Source organism: Mustela nigripes, chromosome 7 (genome assembly GCF_022355385.1).
Source record: "Mustela nigripes isolate SB6536 chromosome 7, MUSNIG.SB6536, whole genome shotgun sequence".
Classification (NCBI taxonomy): Eukaryota; Metazoa; Chordata; class Mammalia; order Carnivora; family Mustelidae; genus Mustela; species Mustela nigripes.
In genome coordinates, this window is record NC_081563.1 from 60228456 (window position 1) to 60251459 (window position 23004).

The window sequence follows — 23004 nt, forward strand, 5'->3', positions numbered from 1 at the left end:
AAAGACAATTATCATATGATCTCACTCATGTGTGGAATTTAAGAAACAAAACAGGATCATAGGGGAAGGGAGGAAAAAATAAAATAAGACAAAATCAGAGAGGGCAACAAACCCGAAGAGACACTGAACTCTAGGAAATAAACTGAGGGTCACTGGAAGTGGATGGGAAGATGGGCTAACTGGGTGATGGACATAAAGGCAGACACGTGATGTAATGGGCACTGAGTGTTATATGCAACTGACGAATCACCGAACTCTACCGCTAAAACTAGTAATATACTATATGTTAATTAACTGAATTTAAATAAAATGAAATTAAATTTTTACAAAGGGGGAGACTATACTATTTACACTATTTGTTAACATGCATTTGTCACATAACGTTTTTTGAGTATCTGCCATGACAATATACATAGACCTATGGTGTCTACTTTTATACTACATACAGGCTGTGATGGGTTACAATAATTATTGAGCCATCTCTCATTACTCAATATTTAGGCTGTTTCCAGTTGTTACTCTTTATTAACAGCATGCTGAATCTACCTCTTGATATACTTAATCTCATTTGCCCTAAGGTAAATTTCAAGAGGGAGGGCTGCTGGATTTTTAAGTTATGGAGAAACTGTTCAAGTACCCCCCACAAGCTTGGGCAACTTCCCTGTCACTGGGAAATATGAGGGGATCTAAGCTCCCAAATAGGCTCTTCTACTCATTTTTCTCTTTGCTTATTTGCAGGTAGAAAAGTGGGAGCACATCCCTGTTTGATGTCTAACCTGCTCTTCCATTCGGCGCCTAGAGAACTTGCTGCAAAGTTGTCTGTGCCATTTTCTGAAGCTCCCCTCCTAAGCCAGCTTTCACAGATAAAATAACTGAGTCTCAGAAATTATTGACCCCATAAGTGGCAGAGCCTGAATTCAAACCCATGCTATCTCGTGCTAAAGTCTCCCCTCTTTCTACTCAGGACATGGGATCATGCCCATCGTTCCCCCGAACTTTCTTCAAATCTCCCTTCCTGAAGTCTAGTGCACACCGACTAAACACATGCCACATGCTCTTCCCTAGATCCCATACCCAGGCTCACTGCTCCTTGTTGGCCAGAATTTAGTTCCAAATAATTCCCTTGACATCCCCTACATCTGGGAGAACACTGAGACCTGCCCTCAGATGTCTGGGCTCTAAGGCGAGACCTTATGGGCTCATGGGGGCCTTGCACCCCAGGTCCATTTGGATGATCATCATCAAAAACCAGGTTTAGCAAAGTGTGCAATTCAGAGCCAAAAGCCCCCATTAAAACGGAGCCCCCCCTCAAGATATCTAGAAAAACCATGAGGTTTCTTTCAACGGTGAGGTTTCATCTAAACTGTGCCCTCAAATTTTGATTTTTCTGGGGCAGATGGCACTTTTCCTGAGCAAGTCAATTTAAGACCAATGTGTGTTTAACAAGATTCGTTGCTAAGACCACAGAGCTCCAGTAAGGAAAACGTGTGCTGCTGTGGTTGGTTTGCAAAGCTGTTAGGGAGCAGAGGACAGAGCAGGTATCTGTGGGATGGATTCCAGTGTGAAGAGCAAACCCTGGACCCTCATTTCATAGGCTCCTTGGATCTTCCAACAACATGCTAAGCCAGCCTGTGTATGTAGGTCATTTTAACCCTACTTCATAGGGTAAGAAATTGGGATCCAAAGTCAAAAGTGACTTGAAACTTCACCCCTTGTAAACTGAGTCTGGGCAGTGGAAATCTTTACCCTCCAGACCCAAGGCCTTTCAGGGACACCAGGAACTGGAGAACACCGATAATCTAGATTACGGATCCTTGCCCTTTTCATGGGTCTTGGCTAAAATCACCTGGGGCTGTTCTCTTCATTTGCTTCCTTCCTGGCCCTGGGGCCTTCAGATTTGGAACTCTCCTCTAGATAGGCTTTCTTAGTACATTTCACTTCATTCTAATAATCCACTGATGCAAAATAAACCACCCCAAACTTGGCAACATAAAACAACCTTTTTATTAATGCCCTGGATTCTGTAGGTTGGGATTTGGACAGAGCACTGTTGAGGTGTCTTTGTTCTGCACCCAAAGACCTGGGGCCTCAACAAGAAAGACTCAAACAAGTAAGGGTGACCCCAAGGGCTAGGTACCAAAATCATTTACAACTACAGTATCCAAACAGTAGCCATATGTGGTTATTTAGGTGTATATTTAAATTAATTAAAATAAAATAAAATTCAAAATTTGGGGTGCCTGGGTGGTTCAGTCGGTTAAGTGCCTTACTTTCAGCTCAGGTCATGATCTCCTGGGATCAAGTCCCATGTCAGTCTCCTTGTTCAGCAGGGTGCCTGCTTCTCCCTCTGACTGCTGCTCCCCCTGCTAGTGCTTTCTCTCTGACAAATAAATAAATAAAATCTTTTTTAAGAAATTTAAGTTTAGATACTCAGTGCCACTGCCCACATTTTAAGCCTACAAGTGGCTACTGTATTGAACACACATGTGGCTAACAGCTACTATATTGGACAATACAGACATAAAACATTTCCATTATCATAGACAGTCCTGTTGATAAGCCTGCTCTGGAGGTAGTGTCTTTACCCACATGCCTGGCATCTAGGCGGGATCTTTGAGTGGAGAATCTACCTGAGGTGCAGGCTTCTCACAGCATGGTTTCCAAGAGGGTGTGTCCCAAGAGACAGCATCAATTGCGCAAGTGTTCTAAGAGACCAAGACAGATGCTTCAAGGCTTCCTCTCACCTAGCCTTCCTAAGTCTTCTGTCACATTCTATTGGTTACCTGTGAAGAGGGGTACTGGATAAAATACAAACACTGCATGGGATATATATATATATATATATATATATATATATATATATAGTGAATGAATATATATATATTCATTCACTGTTTATCTGAAATTAAAATTTAACTGGGCATCTTGTGTTTTTATTTGCTAAACCTGGCAACCTCACATGGGAGTCACTAAGGCCAGCCAGATTCAAGGAGAGGTGACCCCATTAGACCCACCTCTCCTCTTTTTTTTAAAAAGATTTTATTAATTTATTTGACAGAGAGATCACAAGTAGGCATCGAGGCAGGCAGTGGGGGGTGGAGGTGAGAAGCATGCTCCCTGCTGAGCAGAGTCTGATGTGGGGCTTGATCCCAGGACCCTGAGATCATGACCTGAGCCAAAGTCAGAGGGTTTAATCCACTAAGCCACCCAGGTGCCCCTAGACCCATTTCTTGATGAGGGAGTAGCAAGGTCACATTGGAGAAGAGCATGTAGGATGAAAGATATTGTTGGGGCCATCTTTGGGAAATACAGTCAGTCTATCACCTGTGGCCATGTATTCCTCACAAAGTTCAGTAGAGACTTTCATGGCTCTCTACCACCTACAAGATAGCATTCAAGTTTTATGGCCTGGGTGGATAGAATTGAGAAAAATTATCTCTTTTACCATCTTTATACATTTTTTTCTCATCACGTTGGGCTTTGAGGCCAACTGTCTGTCCTCAAATAGGAGCTCTAAGCTCTATTAACAACAGGCATTCATCTCTGCTGATACTAAGACCAAAGTAAGCCACAAATAGTGATATTAGATACTCCATAGCACCACCATAGACAATGTTTTCCTAAAGTAAGGCCACCTGAGGTTAATAATGTGCTGTGGATAGTGAGCAATCAGGAAGCTTTGGTCAAAAACAAATGGCTTCTCAACTGGAGGTCCCAAAAATCCAGCTCACCAGGAGAGGTTTTCCCATATATGCCTCCCTATTGACAACATAATGACCCTCAGGACAAAGGTATAAGCAATGCTCTATGGAGATAGAGATTTTCCTTGACACCAACACTAGGTGTATTTATTCCTTGCACAACAGTTGGTGCCCTCACCCACTGGTTGTATGAAGATAGAGGTGTCCTGCTGAGACCAGCAAAGGTGAGGTTAGGATCCTCAAAAGTGTGAGGTCACTCCTAGTATCAAGCCTTAGTCAGATGGAGAAGAATAGAGTATATTTTCTCTCTTTCTCTGTCTGTCTCTTTCTTTCTCAATCTAGGTGTCCTAATGTCCTGGGAGTCTGAGAGGGAGCTCTTGGGTGGAGAGTATGATGGTATGGCCCCCTATGTAGACCAGTTAGGAGCTAGGAAGTCAGGACCTTTCCAAATCAAAAGGGAATTTTAGCTCACTAATTACTGCATGGAGACTCAGGATACGATTCTCTTCTCTTCCTTTGGGCATGCTTGGAGAAGGGCTGGGACCAAAAGGGAAAAAGAAACAAGTTTATCATAAAATATTAAGGAAAAAAGATAGGAAATGAAACTAAATTATATATAATACATCCCAATTTGGGGTAATCTATATATAAACACACATAGTGACTTTTATTTTCTTCCATGTGTTCTATATTCTCCCCCCAGTGAGCAATCAGCATACATTACTTTTATAATAAGAAACACATAGACATTACTTTGAAACAAGAAAACGGAGGAACAGACTGTCGGCAGAATTCCAAATTAAAAAGAACACCAAATAAAGAGCTATGAGTGGCAATCATTGCTGGTTGCTACTCAGCTACCATTTCCTCTTCTCTCTTGTTAATAGAAAACTGATTTGATTCAAGGTCAGTATGCCCAGCTGAAGAAGATTAACTATAATTGGTCCAAAGCTCATCCTCTGTCAGTAGTTGGTGTAAGGGTAGGCACATGATTGCATCCTGGCCAATAAAACTTAAGTGGAAGACTGCTGGTAGCTGTTAAGGAAGATTTTACTCTTTGGTTAAAAATAACAAGGAGGGGACACCTGGGTGGCTCAGTGGGTTAAGCCGCTGCCTTCGGCTCGGGTCATGATCTCAGGGTCCTGGGATCGAGTCCCGCATCGGGCTCTCTGCTCAGCAGGGAGCCTGCTTCCTCCTCTCTCTCTCTGCCTGCCTCTCTGCCTACTTGTGATCTCTCTCTGTCAAATAAATAAATAAAATCTTTTAAAAAAAATAAATAACAAGGAGGGGGGACACCTGGGTGTCTCAGTCGGTTAAGCCGCTGCCTTCAGCTCAGGTTATGATCCCAGGGTCCTGGGATTGAGTCCCACATCCTGCTCCCTGCTCAGCAGGGAGCCTGCTTCTCTCCACCTCTGCCTGCTTGTGCCTGTGTGTGCGCTCTCTCTCTCTCTCTGACAAATAAGTAAAATCTTTAAAAAAAAATAAGGAGGGGAGCCTGAGTGGCTCACTCCATTAAGCATATGACTATTGATCTCAGTTCAGGTCCCAGTCTCAGGGTTGTAAGCGCAAGCCCTGTGTTGGGCTCCACACTGGGCATGGAGCCTACTTAAACAATAAGAAAGAGAGAGAATCAAAAAGGGAAAAGCCCCCCTATGGCCTTGTCTTTAGCCTTCATGTTAGGATGCTGTCCTATGAAGATAATATTCGGTGCTATAGCAGCCATCCTGTGACCATGACAAAGACATGGCCAAATTGCAGAGATGGCAGAAAAAAAAGATGAAAAGACTTCAGATCTTCAATGACATTACTAAGCCAGCAAATTCACCCTGAAACTGCCCATTACCAGATTTGTTATATGAAATAATTGACTCTATATTGTTGAAGCTATTTTAGTTGATATTCTATTATCTGCTACCAAATATGTCCTAGATATTCGCTATCAAGAGATAAGGTTAGAAACCAGGATTTGAGGATATATTCAGATGGTTGAAGTCACTAGAAAAGCTAGGAAAAGCCGCGTTCAATGGGATAAGTCAGAGATGATATTTTAAATATTTAACAACTGGTCCATCATGGACACAAAGAAATCAGAAAGGGGGCTGGCCCTGTGAGAATGGACATGAGCTATAAATAATTGATATGCCCATGCCAGCATGGCCCAGCTGAATATCAGTCCCAGAATAGTTACAAAAGGCAAATTGGGAGACATAATTAAACCTGGTTGAGGATGAATTTTCTTGGACCAGATTCCCCACAAAGTGCCTCTTTGAAGGTTCTGGCTCTACCTTCTTGAAGCCAAGCCTTCTGTCAGCTCAAAGTGGGTCAGTGGCTGGTTCATCTCAATGACAGTACCTAGGAGCTGTCAGTTTTCACACTGAACTGCAGTCATTGTGGTGGTGGTGGTGGTTTTAAACTGTTGGTTTTTTTAAAAAAATTACTTAAAAAGTAATACATGGTATTGGTATAAAAATGCAAACTTCACAAAGTTTAAAAAATAATAATAGTGAGTCTCCCTTCCATCCTAGCGCCCCCAGAGGTACATTATTAACACTCTGTGGGGTGCCTGGGTGGTTCAGTCAGCTAAGAGTTCGACTCTTGGTTTTGGCTCAGGTTGTGATCTCATGGTGATGGGATGGAGCCCTACATCTGGCTCTGTGCTGAGTGTGGAGTCTGCTTCAGATTCTCTCTCCTTCTCCCTCCCACTCATGCTCTCTCTCTCTCAAATACATAAAACCTTAAAAAAGAAAATTTGTCACATAATTTTGCATACATTTTCTCTTCTTACACAAACACACGTATGTATGTATGCATGTATAGATCTCTCTGTATTTTTGACATAAATAGGAAACTACTTGCATTTTTGTATGTATTTCATTATTCCCACTCACTAATTCTACAACTTGTTCCATATCTGCATATGAATTTATTTCCTTCTTTCTTACAACTGCATAGCATTCCATTGTATGGATGTACCATAATTTATTTAATGAATCCTCTATTGAGTAACAGGGTGTGTGCTATTACAAATGCAATAAACACTGTTTTAATTGGAATGTTTTAGGGTGAAAGTAACAGAATACCCAACTAAAGGTTGTGTAAGCTACAGGACTGATTATCTTATGTAACAAGAGATCTAGAGCTAGGTGGTCTCAGGGTAGATTAATTCAGAGACACAAAATGTCATTAAGGGACCAGATGTCTCCCCTTTTCTCTTGCCATCTGCAGAGTGATGAGGTATGTATGTATGTATGTACATATTGACTGATTGATTGATTGCCCTGGATTTGGAAGTAAGGTGACTGCCATAGCTCCAGACATTCTACCATCATCCAACTCTGTCCAAAGAGAAGTAAATATCTCCTTACACATCTCCTTTTCTCCAGAAGGAAAGCTCTTCCCAGAAGCCATGCTGTGGATTTCCCCTCATGTATCATTGACTAGAATGTGCCAGCCATAAACCAGTCCTTGCCAAAGGGGAAAAGAACTATCATTACTGGCTTATTCCAGTCAAGACTGGTTCCCCAGGGCTAGAAAAGGACATGTCCTTCCTGAACATGGTGTTTCCTGATACATGAACCAACTCAAGGTCCTATCAGCAAGAAGAAAGGGTGAAATGTCTATTGGATAGCAACCGAAAGGGTCCTCCACTAACACTCATATCCAGCGGCATTACATATGCAAGTATATGCACAGGACAAAGTCTCTGCAAGAGATTTTCTGGGTCAAAAGAGTTTGTTCTTTCAAAATGCTGATAGACATCAATGGATGAATGGTAAACAAAATATGGCACACACATAAAACAGAATATTGTTCAGTATTAAAAAGGATAAAATTCCATCATATGCTACAACAGGGACAGATCTTGAGGACACTGTGCTAAGAGAAATAAGCCAGACCCAAAAGGACAAATATTATATAATTCCACTTGTATGAGGTACCTAGAGTAGTCAAATTTGTAGAGACAGAGAGTAGAATGGGAGTTGCCAGGATCTACAGGGATGAGGGATTTAGAGTTACTGGTAAAGTTTTAGCTGGGGGAAATGAAAAGTTCTGGAGACGAATGGCAGTGATGGTTACACAATAGTGTGAACAAACTTAATACCACTAAACTATACACACGAAAATGGTTAAAACTGTAAATTTTAGGTTATGTATGTTTTATCACAATAAAACAAATGTTGGTAGATATTGCTAAATTGTCTTCAAAGAGGCTTTAGCATTTAACTCTCCCACCCCTTAGTGGATAGGGCAGTGCTTGGATTCTCCATGTTTTGCACCTACTGCTAGATCAAGGGTCCTCCAGTGGTGACAGTGAGGGTCTTGGTAGATTTAAGAGACCAGCAATATCTTTCTAAGATCAACAATAGAAACGTGCAGTCTTAGGACTAAAAGAATCCCTGGGAGAGGAGGACTGAGCAGGCATTCCCTCATTTTCCTGGAGTGGCCACCAGCTCTGGGCTTCTCTCCTCAGGTCTGATCAACCCCACAGTGCTTTCTCCGGGACTCTGACACTTTAGCTCTCTGACAGAAGTAAGAACAACAGTCTAGTCCCTCACTTCCCTCTGTTAAGAAAAATTATCCAAAAATCAGAAATTCAGCAAAAAGATGACCGGATACTCCTTCAAAGCCACATGACTGTGAGTCTGTGTAACAACCGGCCTACAAGTCATCTGATTCTCTGAGGGAGGTAACTGTTTGACCTGATTAGGCTGAGCTCTGTAAAGTTACATCGAATGGGTAAAAGACTGGCATGTTTTTGCAAATGACCTTTTCCCTCGTAGAGATGCAAATGACTTCTGTCTAGTAGAAAAGATAGACAGTTTGGTTGCCCTGTGAGGTCATCAGCTTGTCCTGTCTCTAACTCAGCCGTCTTACCGCGGCGTTCTCGTCACTGACCAGATACACTTCTGTCCATTCTCCTTGGAACTTGCTTTGTCATCATGCTGGCTTCCCCATTAGCAGCCTAAATAAATCTCTGACAAGGGCTCATAATATGTTTGTATGAGAACTGTCTTTACCTTTTGGAAAATTATACTTGGACATTCTTCGACCTGCTGTCATGGGCTTTCAAAATGACTTTGTTAAATATGAAAGGAAGGGAATAACAGGAGGAATTTATGAAGCAGAAAAACAGTCTGGGATGCCTGGGTGGCTCAGTGGGTTGAGCCACTGCCTTCGGCTCGGGTCATGATCTCAGGGTCCTGGGATCGAGTCCCGCATCGGGCTCTCTGCTCAGCAGGGGCCTGCTTCCCTTCCTCTCTCTCTGCCTGCCTCTCTGCCTACTTGTGATCTCTCTCTGTCAAATAAATAAATAAAATTCTTTAAAATTAAAAAAAAAATAAAAAAAGAAAAACAGTCTGGCTTCTGATCCTAGCCTAGTTAAGGTGTTACCTACTTGACTCCTACTTCCCCGAATTGCCAAGTGGCCGCTGCAGAAGGTCTTGGTGGCCCTCCCGCATTTCCTTCCTAGCCCTACGCCACCTGCAAAGATAGGGACATCTGGCAAGCTGCCAACTCCAGGACCTCTGGCACCCCCAAATCCAGACTGTGAGAACATCAAAATCTACCACTCATGTCTGGACCCTGCTTTGCGATTTGGGACTTCTTTCCCCCTGATGTCGAGCCAGACTGAAGATGCTGGTCATGGCTGTGTCCTCCGTCAACTGTACCCCTTCTCCCCCACTGTTCGGACACGACTCTGACTCTTCCAATACCCAACAGTCTACTGCACCTTTACTACACAGGTCTTGGGGGCAGGCTGGGAAGTTCTCAGCTTCAGGGGGTCACCCTGTCCTTGAACCTTTCCATCCAAGTGTCTCAAGCTGTGCCTTCCCAAGGTTTTCCTTCTCATGGCCACTTCATTCTAATTTCCTGTTCCCATTGAATGCCTGTGTCATGCACCGTGGCTGTTTCCTTCTTTTGGTCCCAGCCCGGGAACCCAGGGCCCTCTTGCTTTCCCATCACCTGCCTAAGCAGCTGTGTGCAGCAGATCCTCATAAAGGTTTGGAGGTGATTACGTCACAACACTGCACAGCTGCCATGGTCATATCTGAGTAGAGCCCAGAGGCCTTCCTGCCAACTAGCTCTCCGTTCTGGGGCCTCATGCTGTGCTATCTGGATGGTAAGTCCCTCCCAGCTCCTTTCTCTAAACCTCTCCCTCCTCCTCCCTTCTCTTCCCAACCCCTCAGGGGCTCTTTCTGGGGCAAGTGTAGTCCTGAGCTTCCAACCTGGATCTGACTGAGTGTTCACCTTTAACATAGAGGCCAGCCAAGTGGTCCCTCTGGACAAAATAAGACATTTCTCTACAATGGGAAGGTGGCAGCAGTTGGTTCTTGTTTTTAAAAAGTAAAATTTTCTTCTCCCACCATACACAGGAGAGAATAATACAAATATATAGTGAAATGGAGAGAGGGAAGAGGGAATTCCTTTCTGTTATGTGGCTCTCAGGGAAATTGTTCCTAAATTTGCCATATTTGTATGCTCTCTCTCTCTCTCTCAGAGCCCCCCAAAAAAGAGCTGGATTCAAAATTGTCCTTTAAGGAAGAACATAGTTTTCCTAAAGGCAGAGCAAATCTTTTGGGCACAGATCATTTGTGTCCTCCCCCAGCCACATAGTCCAAGGGCACTTCACTGTATCACAAAATGGTGGGGGCCTCAGGAGATGCTCTCAGCAACTATGAGATTTTTCACTCCTGAAACAGCAGCACCTGTCAAGACAGCAAAACACTCCCTCGCTGGGTATTGTTTCATGATCTCCGTACATTAGCCAGCCAAGAAGTCCCGCAGTTAGGTTGCATGTTGCAATTTCTAAAAATAAAACTTCCTCGTTTTGAGTTTCACCAAGCCTTAGATTTGGTTTTGCAAGATTACATATGTGCTCCCTACTTCTTATACTGTCTCAACTTTCTTATTGCTTTTGGGAAACTTCCCTTTGTGTGGAGAGACTGGCCTCAGAAAGCTTCCTGTTGACCTTCAATATGGGAGGATACCAGACTGTATTAGTCTCCTTGGGCGGCTGTAACAGATTACCAATGACTGAACGGTCTAAACCACAGAAATTTATTTCCCAGCTCTGGAGGCTGGGAAGCCCAAGATCAAGGTGCCAGCAAGGTAGGTTTCATTCCGAGGTTCCTTCTCTTGCCTTGTAGGAGGCTGCCTTCTTCCTGCAAGCTCTCTTCTTTTGTGCACACAGGGATGGAGAGAGCTCTCCAGTGTCTCTTTGAGGGCATTCATCCCCTCCGAGGGCCCCACCCTCATGACTTCATCTAATCCGAAACACCTCCTGAAGACCCCCACCTCCAAATACCATCACATTGCCCGTGAGGGCTTTAACCTACGAATTTGGGTGTGGTGGTTGGGGCAGGGGATGGAGACAACATTTAGTCTACAGTAGCTTCTCAGACTTTGGGGCAATCTCCCCAATTCCTAATCCTGTGATGTAAAATGACAACCAAGGCCACAGGTTGCATCTTAAACTCTGCACAGTTTTCCTTTTAGCTTCCACGAATATATATAAATATATATAAATATATGTATTTATATTAAATATATCAATTTATATTAAATATATATAAAAATATATAAATTTTATATATATAAAGAGGAAGTGTATTTAAAATTATTACCCTCATTTTTAAAAGTTTTTTAAAATTTTTTTTAATTTAATTAAAATTTTTTTTTTAAGATTTTATTTATTTATTTGACAGAGAGAGAGATCACGAGTAGGCAGAGAGGCAGGCAGAGAGAGAGGGGGAAGCAGACTCCTTGCTGAGCAGAGAGTCCAATGTGGGCCTCGATCTCAGGACTCTGAGATCATGACCTGAGCCGAAGGCAGAGGCTTTAACCCACTGAGCCACCCAGGTGCCCAAAAGTTTTTGTTTTGTTGTTTTTTTTTTTAATCCTCTCCAAATACTTCATTTGAATAGTAGGTAGTAGCATTCCTCTGAATGTCAACAAGTTTCTGCCAAATGTCCTTCTACTAGAGAAAAAGAAATTCATGCTAGATACGGGAAGAAGAGGACAGTAAGTTCCTCTTTGTGGTGGTCTAAAAATAGCATAGAATGCCGCATGTTAAAATGCATTAAAAATGCACAATGGTTTTCTTTTCATCCTTATATCTCCATTTATGGACTGCGATTCATACATAAGAATGTTCTGTCACTGGAAAAGCGTAAAAATCAAATTTCATCATGGCATATTTATAATTGGTACTAGGAAAATATGCAGTGTTAAGACAGTGGGTGATTCTTTCCCCTTCAGTCTTTTTTTTTCTTTCCCATGTTCTTATAATGTTAATTGTACATTTATTTCTTGAACAATAGTAAATAATGATAGCTAATATTGGTTGAATTTTTAGCATGTACCAGCGACATGCCAAGTATATATACTCCCTGTCTCTTTTAAGCCCCACAAAAGCCCCATGAGGTAGATACTGTTATTATCTATAAAACCACGCACAGAAAGTTAAAGGTTAAGTATTTCTAACTGCCTCCCTGCTCTTCAACTCCTAGGAAGGTAGTTTCCTCGGAGGATTCTTTATTTTTCTTGGTCGGTGCTGTTGGGGACAGGTAATGGTGGAGCCGGGAGAGAGGGGCTAATTTGAAATAGAGAGCTGGAGACTCTGTGGGGCTGGAGGGAGCTGGGCTGAAAGGGAAGAATGAAGAGAAAGCGAGGGTGGATAGGAGGGCTAGCTGGAGGCTGGCAAGGGCCAGCAGGAAGGAGACACATGCCATGGTCATTATGGAGAGGAGAGGAATTTGGGGAAGCAGTGGCAGAATTGGAGAGGATTGTCAAAGTTCAGGTACACAAAGTATAACTTACTTCTTCATAGCTCCAAGAAAGTCTCAATATAGACTCTGCCATATTTCATCTAATCTAAGACCACTGCCTATAAGATATAATCCATGGCAGGGTACATCATTATTCTATGTGCCAGCAAAAAGGTAGGACGGGAGGGAGGAAAGAAAGAAATTAAGAAAGGCAGGAAGGATGGGAGGGAGAGAGGGAAGGAGAAAGTATAAGTATACTTGGAAAAATGTTCTGATTTCAAAGAAACACAATAGATTTTTTTGAAATCCTCTCTCAGTGTATGGGTTTTCTTCTTTTTTTAATGTAACGTTATTTGGTGAGGTCGGATCTGAGCTGCCCAGGAAGGCTTGATTATATTTTAGTTACATGCATTTTACAGATAAATTTTTACAGATAAAATTGAACCTCAGAGAAGCTAAGTCACTTACCCTCAGGCTCACAGCTAATGGAGAGCCAAGTTTCCAACCCAAGTCAGACTGATTTTCAAACCTGTGTCCTTTACTTTTTAATTAAGTCAATAGTCGGCCAGCATTCTATTAAACCTGTATTTAGTAACAAACATAACTTTTGAATTAAAAAATAACAGCTTTAGGGGTGCATGGGTGGCTCAGTCATTTGAGCATCTGACTCAAGTCATGATGTCAGGGTCATGGGATTCAAGCCCTCTGTGGGGCTCATACTCAGCACGAAGTCTGCTTATCCCTCTCCTCTGCTCCTCCCCCTGCTCTCCCTAATAAATAAATAAATAAAATCTTTAAAAAAAAATAACAGCTTTGGGGCTCCTGGATGGCTCAGTGGGTTAAGCCTCTGCCTTTGGCTCAGGTCATGATCCCAGGGTCCTGGGATCGAGCCCTGCATTGGGCTCTCTGCTCAGCAGGGAACCTGCTTCCTTCTCTCTCTGCCTCTCTGCCTACTTGTGATCTCTGTCTCTCAAATAAATAAATAAAATCTTTAAAAAATAATAACAGCTTTACATAACATCATTTACACACTGTTGTGATTCAGAACTTCCTATCCCATCTGGAACAAAGTGTGAGAAACCATGACTTGGGCTTTGTGACTCAAGAATTCCTCTCTCTTTTCAAATTATCTTTAATCGAATAATGGTAGGATGGCCAAACACCTAACTATTCATCGAGGCGGGGGGGTCTAAAATCAAAGCAAATTCTGCACTTATACTAAGCAAACATTTTGTTTTAGAGACAACAAAAGGGAAGCCTTCCTGTGATTCACAGAAACAGAGAAACATCAAGCTCTAGGACCAAGCTCTGAGGACAAGCTCTAGGATCTAGATGAAATATAGAAAATATAAATGGGTGAGCAGACCATGAACATGGGAAAAAGTGTTCAATCTCACTAATAATTACAAAAATCCCAGATTCTCTGATTCCACAACAGGTATCTGACAAGACGGTTTTCCAACACTAACTGGCATTTTAACCATCTAGATCCTTTTTCATACTGGCCCTTCATCCAAGAATGCTCCCCTCACCGCCACTAATGAAAATCCTTCAAGGGAAAATCAAAAGCTTCCTTTTCGATAAATGCCTCCCAAATTCTCCAACAGGATTAATGGCTCTTTTTGGATTCTCTGATCATGATTCTGATTTTCTTCCTCTTTGGTTTACAGGGTGTTGATAAAAGACCTCTTAAGTAGATTATCAGCTCTCTGAAGACAGGCATCATTTGCTTGTTTGTTGACTTGTTTTTAATGAACGGATGCTTGTATAAAGCTTGAGCACAGTGACTGCTATGTCACTGACATAGGGGAGCTGACTGAGGCCCAGAGCAAGGACCACTGTAATAGACCAGAATATGTCACCCCAAATATGTCTCTTTGGTCTTAAGTTTTACTTTGAGCTTGTGTTTTTAAGACACAGCAGATGGAGAAGAAGCTCTGAGAGGAGGGTAGAAGTTACCATTTTATAAGGGAAATTTACATTTATAAAGGAAATCTCCATTTGTAAGGGTACACCAGAAAGAGAAGGAAGACTTTAAATCACAAGAGACTTACCAATAGAGAAGGCTCTGCCTTAAATCTATATTAATAAGCCTTATCCTTGCTTACTGTACTCTTCCTGGGCACATCCCATAAATTGCCTCCCCACACTTCCTTTGTTTTAGCTAAAGACAGTATTTAAGCTCAAGTTCTAGCCACCTCTTTGAACAATTCTTCCCTGAGTTTCTCCCATATATATAAGATACACATGTTAATAAACTTTGGTTTGTTTTTCTTTTGTTCATCAGTCTTTCACAACAGAGGCTCCAGCCAAGAATCTAGACGAGTAGATCGAAAAGGTTTTCTTCCCTGCCTTACACCACCTAACAGTTGAACCAGATGGACCTGAGAATGTAACCGGATTTTTCCATGGAACACTAGCTACTGCAGCTCCTCTGTGAACACTCCAGTAGCTACGCCAGTAGTACTTTTCTTTAATAATAGTAACAACAACAAACAAATATATCAAAAACCAAAAAACTAAGTACATAAAGAATGAAAGAAAACTTTGAGGGGTAATGTTCTATTCCCTTTTTCTTCAAATGTATTATGGAAATTGTCAAACAGTTGAATCATAAAGTTGAATCAAAAAGTTGTAATAGATGGCAGAATGAATTTCATCTATATTCACTGGTTGCTAACATTTTTTGCCTTTTTTCTGAACAATTTGAAAATAAATTGTACATCCAGATACCACCAGTGATTATTTCAGCATGCATCTCCTAAAAATAAGGACATACACCTATATAACCATAATAATATTATCGATTATAAAAATAATTTCTTATCCAATTCAAATGCAAATTTTCCCCAACTACCCCCAAAATGTCTTTTACAATTAGATTTTGTTTTGTTTTATTCAATTAGAATCTAATCAAGGTTTATACATTGCATTTCATTATTTCTCTTTAGCTTCCTTCAGTATAGAACAATCCCTCAATTACTTTAATTACTTATGATATTTACTTTTTAATTAGCAATAATCGCTCCTCGGATAAACCTCATTGGCTACGATACTGCCACTGCGCAAAGCTGATATTTACTTTTTAAAAGTACAATCCATATCTATGTCTTACAGAATGTTCCACTATCTGATTGTGTGTGTGTGTATGTGTGTGTGTGTGTGCCAGAGAGAGAGATGCAGTGTAATATGTCCTTCTACTATCTGTGTTTCCTATTAAATACTGAGGTTGGGTGATTCAGATTAAAACTTTTTGGTACAATTGTTTCCCAGGTGATGCTTTATATGTTATAAAGCTTCTCATCAGAAGGCACACATCAGGTGTCCCACTCTTAGTGATGAGGTTGAACTGCATGGGTGAAGGGCTGATCAGATGATCAATTGCAATGAGTAAAGAACTTGTGGAGTGACACCCTGTTCTACCTTGCTCATTTTTGTAGCTTTCACTTCCTACCACAGGCCACACCCAAAAGGTGGATGAGTTCTACCTTGGCTCTACAAACTAGAGTTGAGCACAAGCATCCAGATCTCACGAAGTTACTTCCTTTAATGGGTTATTCTGGAGTAATGGAGACCCTGCAGCCCTAGGAGATGGTGGTAGGGATCCCCAGAGCAGGTACTGATGGGTAACAAAGTTTCTGCTGATGCCTCAGGCTGAGTTTCCAGACCCATACTAAGTGCTTGGGAGGAGCTGCCTTCTTTCAGAGACCGTCGGAGGAGGCTGCCTAGAGCTTTGGAAAAGGCAGAAAAAACTTTTTCTTTTTTAACTGTCATTTCAAACCTGAGAACAGTTTTCTGTTTTGCAATAAGTGAAGACTTGGAATCTCCCTCAGTTCTTGAAAAACCACTTGCCTAGTTCATTAATGTTATGTAAATTTTCAGCAGGAAATGTTTGAGCTAAATTACTTATTAGAATGTAAGAGGGTGCCTATGCTTTTGCATAGTCATATTTCTTCAGAGTTTGTTCCCTTATGAGAAACGTTATTTTGTTTTGTTTTGTTTTGTTTTGGGATATGTGTGTGGGCTGCTTAACCATGGTTTAAAAATCCTCTGCACCTAGGGCACATATTGCATGGAGCACTGGGTATGGTGCATAAACAATGAATTCTGGAACACTGAAAAGAAATTCAAAAAATAAATAAATATTTTTAAAAAATTCTCTGCACTTGAAAACTGTTTCTCATTCTGGTGGAGCAGAGTGGAAGGGGCACCCCAAGAAACAGTGTATGTGTATTTATCATGTAATCACGAGGGCACCATCCACAGAAGCTCTTTCAAACTGAGTGAAAGAATATGAACAAACCGGCTGCAGTCTGGGCCCTAACCCTGGGCATTCCCAGAAATACCCATTTGCAGGGTAGCTTAAAATCATCTTATCTGGGTGTGAAAGTAAAACGTGACCTCCCTGTGATATACCTTGATACAGTGCACAAAATGCTCTTATACTAATACGCACACATAAAACTTCTCTGAAAAAAACAGTGTGTGGGGGGCTCCTGGGTGGCTCAGTCAGTTAAGCATCTGCCTTTGGCTCAGGTCATGATCCCGGAGTACCAGGATTGAGCCCACATCGGGCTCTGCTAAGTGGGGAGTCTGCTTTTCCCTCTGGCCCTCGCCCCACTCTTGTGCTCTTTCTCTCTCTCCCCCTCCCTCTCTCTCAAATAAATAAATAAAATCTAAAAAAAGAAAAGGAAAAAAAAGCAGTGTGGGCATAGGAAGTAGTGGACACAGACATAAGAGACACATAAAGAAGCCCCCACTGCCATCACTGGCAGCTTTGAGAGAGAACAAAAGGGCACATGTTGGCTACCAAATCCTTTCACATTTTAGACAGGCAAAGACTGTCTTCTTTGGCCAGGAGTGGAGGCTAGCAATCTATACAATGTCACTAAAATTGAATCAGTGCTAGGTAAATAGCAATTCTGTCATCTGCTGGCCTTGATATGTTATCATGGGTCAGAATTTGGCCACATTAGAGTGGATCTCTCCAGTGGGATGAACACATGATCCAAAAGCTTCTTGTTGGCATAAAGTTGTTCATTCTTTCTTATGTTCTTGCTAATATCTGCAGACTAAGTAGTAATGTCACCGCCTTAATGCCTGATTGGTAATTGGTAACTTCGCTTATTTTCCTTATGATCTGGCAGAAGATTTATCAATATTATTAATCTCTAATAACCAGTTTTTTATTTCAATGATTTTTCTCTTTGCTTTCCGTTTCATTTATTTCTGCTTTGATCTTCATTGTTTCCTTTCTTTTGCTTCCTTTAGTTTAATTCGTCTCATTTTTCTAGTTTCTTAAGGTGGATACTCAGGTCATCGATTTGAGACCTCTCTTTTATTCTAATTTGGGCATTTTAAATTTCCCCCTACTGCTCCTTTTGCAACATCCCCAAAATTCTATCATGTTTTTATGTTCACTCAGTTCAAAGAAGAATTTCTAATGTCCTTTTTAATTTCTTCTATTACCTATGGCTTATTTAGAAGTATGTTCTTTAGTATATATGTTATTTGAGAATTTTTCCAGAAGTCTGCAATTTATTTCCAATCTAATTTCACTATAATTAAGAAGATATTTATTATGACTTTAATCTTATAAAATTTATTGAGACTAGTTTTACGGCCCAAAATATGACCTACTTGGTAAATTTTCCATGTACACTTGAAAATGTATGTTTTGCTTTCTTACACCATATACAAAAAATAAACTCAACATGGATAAAAGACCTACATGTGAGATCTGAAACCATAAAATTCCTAGCAGTAATCTTTCTGATATCTGCCATAGAAACATCTTTTTTCTTATGTCTCCTTTGGTAAGGGAAACAAAATCAAAATTAAACAATTGTGACTACACCAAAATAAAAAGCTTTCACACAGTGATGGAAATCATCAACAAAACAAAAAGGCAACCTACTAAATGGGAGAAAATATTTGCAAATGCTATATCTGATAAGAGGTTAATATCCAAAATATATAAATAACTTATACAACTGAACATAAAACACATAATCCAATTAAAAAAATGAGAAGACATGAAAAGACATTTCTCCAAAGAAGACATACAAATGGCCAATAGACACAAGAAAAGATGCTCAACATCACTAATCATTGGGGAAGTGCAAATCAAATGAAATAGCACCTCACACCTGTCAAAATGGCTAGAATCAAAAAGAGAAGAAATTAAGTGTTGGCCAAGATGTGGAGAAAAAGGAATCCTTGTGCACTATTGGTAGGAATGCAAGCTCCTGTAGCCACTGTGGAAAACAGTATGGTGGTTCCTCAAAAAATTAAAGATAGAATTACCAAGGAGGTAGAGCAAGATGGCAGAGGAGTAGGAGACCTAAGTATCACCAGGTCCCAGGAGTTCAGCTAGATATCAAACCATTCTGAAGAGCTACAAACTCAACAGGAGAGAGAAGAGAAGAGAAGAGAAGCAGCAATTCTAGGGACAGAAAATCGACCACTTTCTTGAAGGTAGGATGTGCAAAGAAGTGAATCCTAGGCAACATTTGGGAAGATAGATGGCACAGGGAGGGGCCGGCTACCAGCACGTGAGAGAGCCACAGAGCACAAAATCAGAACTTTTAGAAGTCTGCTCCACTGAGGGACTTTGCTCCAGAGGCTAAGCAGCGGTGGAACCCTTACAGGGACAGTGTGGTCTCAGGACCTGCAGGGTCACAGAAAGACAAGAGGTGTCTCAGTGTGGCAGAGCACCCAGGTATCAGAAGGAGGAAGCAGGCAGCAGAGACGGAGCTGAGGAGTGGGCTCTCAGCTCAGGGTTACCTTAAACTGTAATCTGAGGAACAGTTGGGCTACTGCTCCTCAAGCAGGGACTGAACAAGCAGCAGATCCGGGGAGACTCACCTTCCTCCTCCGGGAAGAGTGGTGAGGGAGCTTGCTGCAGAAATCAGCTGGGTTTGGAGACTCCAAACAGGGCCATGCGCCAGAGATAGAAATGCTCAGTCACACACCGGGTGAGCACAGAGTGCATCTGGAGACCAGGGAGACAGGAGATATTGACTACTTTTCTCTGAGGGTGCACTGAGGACTGGGGCCCCCTGAGCTCTAGGCTCCTACGGGGTCAGAGATTGGGAGGCTGCCATTTTCATTCTAGTCCTCCAAAGCTCTATGGAAAGCATTCAGGGTACAAAAGCTCCAAGGGCAAACCTGAGCAGATTACTTAGCCTGGCCCCTGGCAAGGGTGGTGCAATTCTGCCTCAGGCAAAGACATTTGAGAATCACTGCAACAGGCTCCTCTCCCAGAAGATCAGCAAGAACATTCAGCCAAGACCAAGTTCATCGATCAATAAGAACTGCTAGGAGAAAGCAACACATAGAATTCATGGCTTTTTTCCCACGATCCTTTAGTCTTTCAAAGTTAAATTTTTTAATTTTATTTTTTCTTATTCTATTTTTAAAAATTTTCCTCTTTCCTATTTTAATGTTTTTAACTATTTTATCTTATCAATACCTTTTTAAAAACTTTTTAAAATTTTCATTGTTATAGTCATATCTCATCCCTTCATTGTATTTAACCTTATTTTTATTTAACCTTATTTTTTGTATACATATAGTTTTTTTTTTCTTTAGAATTTTGGGATACAATTTCTTCTAATGGATCAAAATATACCCTAAATCTAGCCTTATCACATTCTTTATTCTTTTTTTTTCTTTTTCTTTCCTTTTTCAACCAACTTCTTATCAATTCCTTTTTTAGAGTATTTTAAAATTTTCATTGATACAGTCATATTCCATCCCTCAATTGTGTTTAACCTTATTTTTGTATATATATGTTTTTCTTTCTTTCAAATTTTGGAAGGTAGTTTCTTCTAACACACCATAATATTCTCAAAATCAGGTGAGTGGCTCTGTTCTACTCACCAGTCTAATTATATATATACACACACACACATATATATATATGAACGACATATAACGTTCATATATATGAATGACATAGATGAATGACATATAATATATAAATTTAATATTATTTAATTTTAATAATTATTTAATAATATTTATTTATTTATTAATAATTAAATAAGTGTTTGTTTAATGATTATTAATAGATTTAATAATATTTAAAATAAATATTTATATATATTTTATATGTATTTTTTCATTTTTCCTTTCTTCTCTCCCTGGTTTTGAGTCTCTTCTGATTTAGTTAGTGTATATTTTCCTGCAGTCATTGCTACCCTTTCAGTATTTTGTTCTCTAGTTTACCTATTCTTATCTGGATAAAATGACAAGGTAGAAAAATTCACCACAAAAATAAAAAAAAAAAAACAAGAGGCAGTAGAGATGGTTAGGGACCTAATCAATACTCAATATGGACATTAGTAATATGTCAGAACTAGAGTTCAGAAGGACGATTATCAAGGTGCTAGCTGGGCTTGAGGAAAGCATGGAAGATATTAGAGAATCCCTTTCAGGAGAAATAAAAGAACTAAAATCTAACCAAGTTGAAATTTAAAAAGCTATTAATGAGGTACAATAAAAAATGGAGGCTCTTGCTGCTAGGATAAATGAGACAGAAGAGAGAATTCATGATATAGAAGATCAATGATGGAGAATAAAGAAGCTGAGCAAAAGAGAGATAAACAACTCTGGATCACGAGGGGAGAATATGAGAGATAAGTGATACCATAAGATGAAACAATATTAGAATAATTGGGATCGCAGAAGAAGGAAGAGAGAGAAGGGAAGAAGGTACACTGGAGCAAATTATAGCAGAGAATTTCCCCAATTTGGTGAAGGGAACAAACATCAAAATCCAAGAGGCACAGAGAACCCCTTTCAAAATCAATAAAAATAGGTCAACACCCCATCATCTAATAGTGAAACGTACAAGTCTCAGTAAAAAAGAGAAAATCCTGAAAGCAGCTCAGGACAAGAGGTCTGTAACATATAATGGTAGAAATATTAGATTGGCAGCAAACCTATCCACAGAGACCTGGCAGGCCAGAAAGAACTGCCATAATCTATTCAGAGCACTAAACAAGAAAAATATGCAGTCAAGAATACTATATCCAGCTAGGCTGTCATTGAAAAAGGAGAAATAGGGCGCCTGGGTGGCTCAGTGGGTTAAGCCGCTGCCTTCGGCTCAGGTCATGATCTCAGGGTTCTGAGATCGAGTCCCGTATCGGGCTCTCTGCTCTACAGGGAGTCTGCTTCCTCCTCTCTCTCTCTCTTCCTGCTTCTCTGCCTACTTGTGATCTCTCTCTGTCAAATAAATAAATAAAATCTTTAAAAAAAAAAAAAAAAAGAAAAAGGAGAAATAAAAAGTTTCCAGGACAAACAAAAACTAAAAGAATTTGCAAACACCAAACCAGCCCTACAGGAAATATTGAAAGGGGACCTCTAAGCAAAGAGAGAGCCTAAATGTAACAGACCAGAAAGGAACAGAGACAATATAGAGTAACTTACATTCATATGGCACTAAATTCATATCTTTCAATAGTTACCCTGAATGTAAATGGGCTAAATGCCCCCAATCAAAAGACACAGGGTATCAGAATGGATTAAAAAAAACAAGACCCATCGATTTATGCTGTCTACAAGAAACTCATTTTAGACCCAATGACATCCCCAGATTTAAAATGAGGGGATGGAAAACAATTTACCATGCTAGTGGACATCAAAAGAAAGCTGGGGTGGCAATCCTTATAACAAACAAATTAGATTTTAAGTCAAAGATCAAAAAAAGAGATGAGGAAGGACACTATATTATACTTAAAGGGTCTGTCCAATAAGAAGATCTAACAATGTCCCTAACATGGGAGCACCAAATATATAAACCAATTAATAACAAAATCAAAGAAACACATCAACAATAATACAATAATAGTAGGGGACTTTAACACCCCCCTCCCATGAAATGGACAGATCACCTAAGCAAAGGACCAACAAGGAAATAAAGGCTTTAAATCACACACTGGGCCAGATGGACATTACAGATATATTCAGAACATTTCATCCCAAAACAACAGAATACACATTCTTCTCTACTGCACATTGAACATTCTCCAGAATAGATCACATCCTGGGTCACAAATCAGTTCTTAACTGGTACCAAAAGATTGGGATCATTCCCTGCATAATTTCAGGCCATAATGCTCTGAAACTAGAACTCAATCACAAGAGGAAATTTGGAAAGAACTCAAATATATGGAGGCAAAAGAGCATCCTACTAAAGAATGAATGGGTCAACCAGGAAATTAAAGAAGAATTGAAAAAACTCATGGAAACAAATGAAAATGAAAACACAACTGTTCAAGATCTGTGGGATACAGCTAAGGCAGTCCTGAAAGGAAAGTATATAGCCATACCAGCTTTTCTCAAGAAACAAGAAAGGTCTCAACTACACGACCTAACCTTACACCTAAAGGAACTGGAGAAAGTACAGCAAAGAAAGTGTAAACCCAGCAGAAGAGAAATCATAAACATCAGAAGCAGAAATCAATGAAATAGAAACCCAAAGAACAGAAGAACAAATCAATGGAACTAGGAGCTGGTTCTTTGAAAGA

The 23004-nt window shown here is 40.4% G+C and overlaps 1 protein-coding gene, 1 long non-coding RNA gene and 1 pseudogene across 3 annotated transcripts in view; 1 reads left to right on the forward strand and 2 right to left on the reverse strand.

Annotated features, from left to right (window-relative positions):
- Positions 1–23004, reverse strand: part of B3GNT2 (UDP-GlcNAc:betaGal beta-1,3-N-acetylglucosaminyltransferase 2) — a 165430-nt gene that overhangs the window by 97290 nt on the left and 45136 nt on the right. The window lies entirely within an intron of this gene.
- On the forward strand, positions 10628–15386 carry LOC132022545 (uncharacterized). The gene is made up of 3 exons (XR_009405615.1): positions 10628–10811; positions 13710–13825; positions 14757–15386. It is a non-coding gene; the product is annotated as an uncharacterized LOC132022545 (long non-coding RNA).
- On the reverse strand, positions 15425–15542 carry LOC132022858 (U4 spliceosomal RNA; annotated as a pseudogene).